Source organism: Alosa pseudoharengus, unplaced genomic scaffold (assembly GCF_046254945.1).
Source record: "Alosa pseudoharengus isolate Yale_2024_CS ecotype anadromous, Long Island Sound unplaced genomic scaffold, YU_APseudo_1.1 YU_APseudo_1.1_scf_1, whole genome shotgun sequence".
Taxonomy (NCBI): domain Eukaryota; kingdom Metazoa; phylum Chordata; class Actinopteri; order Clupeiformes; family Clupeidae; genus Alosa; species Alosa pseudoharengus.
This window is the reverse complement of record NW_027468564.1, coordinates 3744328-3748872: the sequence shown is the minus strand read 5'-3', so window position 1 is coordinate 3748872 and position 4545 is coordinate 3744328.

Genomic DNA, 4545 nt, shown 5'->3' with positions numbered 1-4545 from the left:
TGGAAATTTCTGCCTCGTGGACCGTGGTTGCCAAATATTGGCAGACAACTATGCAATACTTCCACCACCTGGAATGGAGTGTTACTGCAGGCATTTTGATTTGGATCTTTTTCGGTTTGGGTGAAGGAATGGATGGATGCTGTTATTTGTCTTGATGGAAATCGTTTCATGCACGTGACCAATCTGGGGTTAGTGAACACACGTCACAAGATCTCTGTCTCTCTGTGTGCCAGGGGTTTGCTAGATGACACTGTTTCTCAGAGCTATCAAATAAATTATTTCATTGATGTTTTTAGAGAAGCCTAATTTCAACACAAGTAAGCAAATATTCATATTATTTTTAATAATCTATTTGATTGTCCAAAGCATTTTAATTTGCAAACTAGAAATAATTCATCATAGATAAATCCTTAATACCATAAACCAACTATAACATACAGTTAATTCCAATAAGTCTTATATTTATACCCCTAGAAAATATTGATTGAATGTTGAATTTTCTCTTGACCAATATATTTTTGTGAATGAGAAGGATACTGACAAATGCCAAAAGGATGTAAGACAATCGGCACATTTTCATGCTGATGCATGGTGTTAAATGGCAACTGGCTGCGTTGATGACATGTCATCAGATTATGCTTTGACAGATGTGGCCGCTTGCAGATTTGTCACTTTCTGATGAAAACTGGAGACTAACAAATAAAAATATGTGTAGCAAGTGGGAGGTTAGCTCTATATTGTAACATGTCGACTACGCCATCTGAGGCCCTGCCCCTCAGAATATTCAATCACTTGGACTATTTAATGTTACGTGAAGCTCAACCAGGCAACACAGGTTTGTGGTTACAGAAAACCAGAGGCGTGTTACCAAAAATAAACTCTGTCTTTATTTACATTCATTAAAAATGTACATGGAGTTGGTTCTCTCCAGACAGTCAGAACTTCTGCTACTAAGGCACCGACTTAAATGGCCTACAAGGCCTGGACACACTTGTATACACACACACACGCACACACAGACCAGGATGTGCTCAGTAGACTAATGGCTGATGAAGGATGGGAAGAGCCAGAAACAGGAACTAGTTAGCAGATCTCTGTTCTCTCTGGAAAACACGGGTGGTTAAGAAAGCAGAGAGAATATCGTGCCAACCACATCATGTACTCAGTAATGAATTGGTTATCATGCAGTCAGGTCGGCAGTACTATGTGCCAATACGTAAAACTAACCGCTATGCCAACTCATTCATTCCCTATAAGACTGTTAAATGAACATCATATTAGACTGTTAAAAGAATGCACATAACTACAACAATACTGGTTCTTGCACTCTGCAAGACTCTGCTCTGTTCCGCCACTGGCAAGTGAAGTGTGATTGTGTGTGTGTGTGTGTGGCTGTAGACAGGTGATGTATGACTGCTGTAGTACTTACTTATCTATTTGTTTATTTATTATTCTTAACATTGGATACATTTTATACAGTGTATGCTAATGCACTTTTTCACTTTTAACCCTTTTCATGGATGGGTAGGCTGTAAACCTAATTGCCCCTCGTTCCAGAGCGCCCAGTTTCGCTGACTGCAGGAGGGGATTGTTGTCACAATGAACTTGTTGCCAGGAGATACTTGCCATTTTTGTGATTGCCCACTTGACTGCAAGGAGTTTGAGTTTCATAATTTGACATGTTCCTCTCACTTGGCCGCAAGCCCCGGCTAGCAAAGGCTATTGGTCGCTGTTACCCATCCTTCTCCTGTGACAGAACTGCCCCTAATCCTACATGGCTTGCATCCAAATGAAATCGGCATAACCTAGGACTGACGCTTCAACAAGCCATTCTTTTAAGGCTCTGAATTCAGAAAAAGTTCTGAAGGCAAATCTGAACCTGACTACATTCAATATTAACTATCCAATATTCAGATGTCTGTAATTAAAATGTATGTGCATAATTAATGAGATATTGTTAAATTACATCCATAAACATATATTTTCAGAAAACTTGTAATGCAAAAAAATATTGTCTCTACATAAATAATGAACTAGTAAAGTTTCATAAGAATATCAAGGAGTTACATTTTTTACCCTATTCACCCGTTCTATGTTGCCTATGGAAGCCAGTTTTAGGCCGCAAATGCTAATTAGCAGGTTTAAAACAAAAAAAAAATCAGCTAAGTGAATATGATATTCAGTAAAAATTAGGCAAAATACCCTCTTTATCAGTGTTTTCTCACATTTGACCCCCAAGTGATAGTTGTCCCAGTCTTAATTATGCATTATATAAATGATGATGTCATGTAAGTGTGAAAATGTATGTGAAAAAAATATATTGTTTCATAGACTCTATACTAGCAAAATATGCACACACAAAAAAAAATGTTTACAAGAAAATCCAGTGGGATTACACAACATACCGTACTACAACCTTGAAGAGAAGCAAATTTATTTTGAGAAAAATAAAACGTCACTCACAATTATTGGCACTCCTACCTGTAATACCTTCTTAAGCCTCCCTTTGCCAATAAAACAGCAAATTCTCCTGTGACAACCTATAAAGTTTGAAAATACAAAGCAAGGGATTTAACACATAAAATTAAGTCTTCACAAAATCTCCCCAGATAGTCGAAATTCCTAGGTCCACATTCTCCTCTGTGACTCAAGTTTAGACAGAGTCTTTCTAATGAGGAGACACAGCACTCAAAAATCCTCCATAGAAATGCATGGGGTTAGTTTGTAGCATCAACATGGCAGTTGTCTTCACATATCACACCCCTTCCGCGGCAAAATGTCGACATGTGAATATATTGAGCCAATCATGTGCTGTGTTGTGAATACATTGAGCCAACAATGAGGTGTGTTGTGAATACATTGAGCCAATAATGAGGTGTGTTGTGAATACATTGAGCCAATCATGAGGTGTGTTGTGAATACATTGAGCCAATAATGAGGTGTGTTGTGAATACATTGAGCCAATCATGTGCTGTGTTGTGAATACATTGAGCCAATAATGAGGTGTGTTGTGAATACATTGAGCCAATCATGTGCTGTGTTGTGAATACATTGAGCCAATAATGAGGTGTGTTGTGAATACATTGAGCCAATAATGAGGTGTGTTGTGAATACATTGAGCCAATAATGAGGTGTGTTGTGAATACATTGAGCCAATAATGAGGTGTGTTGTGAATACATTGAGCCAATAATGAGGTGTGTTGTGAATACATTGAGCCAATAATGAGGTGTGTTGTGAATACATTGAGCCAATCGCCGCCGCTTTTTCCTAATTGTTTGCATTGTGAGAGTACAATGAATCATCAAAAGACAATTTTTTATACCTGGGTTTTCCCATGCTGCCTTACGCGCTCAATTTTATTCACGCTGCTAGGCAGCCTGGATTCCATGGAGCAAATTTTCGCCTCAGGGGACCAATCACAGAACGGAGGGAGGGCAGCAAGACGATGACTACACAACGAAGCCGTTATGAGCTACGTACAGACGCATTTGATTTGATAGGCTCTGGGCATTCGTAAACCACGTTTCAAATACGAGAAAATGAATGTCTAGTTCCCAGACCCCATCTCAATGAGATGAGGTCTGACGTTAGCCAGGCTACATGTTTTTAGTCAACTTTACCAAATGTAATTCGGGAGGGTTTTCTCTCCAGTGTGTATACGCATGTGACGTTTCAGTTGTGCGGCTGTTCAAAAGGCATTTTCACACTGGGCACATTTATAAGGCTTCTCTCTAGTGTAGGGTTTCTGGGGGGCGTTCATACAACCTAGGGGGGCGCTGGGAACGTGAGAGTTTTTTTATTTTTTTTTATTTTAAACTTTCATGGTCTTCACATATTTTTGGTGAAAAAATAGGCTACCTGAAATAAATAGGCTATTTTCATTCATGGGTTTCTAACCCCTCTACCGTCCCAGCTACATTTTACTGTTTATCTATGCTCATAAACAAATGCTAGCCTACGTGGTCTGTTTTTAACATTTCTCTAGTTTCATTGCATCGTATTCAGCTACAAAAGTCGGTTCAGTCCCAATTCGGCCGTGTGTGTGTTTCTGAAAATAAAACAGATATAAGTATGTGACTACGTTAAATAAACCACTGCCTATTTAGAGCATGTTACATGCATCACGTACAGTTATCTGAAGAAATGCGCATTGTAGGCTAAGTTAGAAGCTAAGAACAGCGACTTTGCTAACGTTACACCAAGCATCACATCAGCTAACATGAATTTGATAAAATCCCTTCCCTAGTTTGTAACGTTATTAACGTTAAACTCAAAATGTGTGTGCTACATAATTCAGCATGTCTACATATGCAGACATGCTGAATTTGAGTTTAACGTTAACAACCCTTTTCTCAGTTTATGAAGTTGTGCGTCTATGAGCAAAGTAGAGGTTCTACTTTGCTCATAGACGCACAACTTCATAAACTGTATGATATGTTGCCTTAGACTACGGTAGGCTAATGTAGCTACTGCTAGAGACTATAGATAGATAGATAGGCCTACTTAGTAATCCCCAGACGTGTAACGTGAAGTCGTGCATGGAT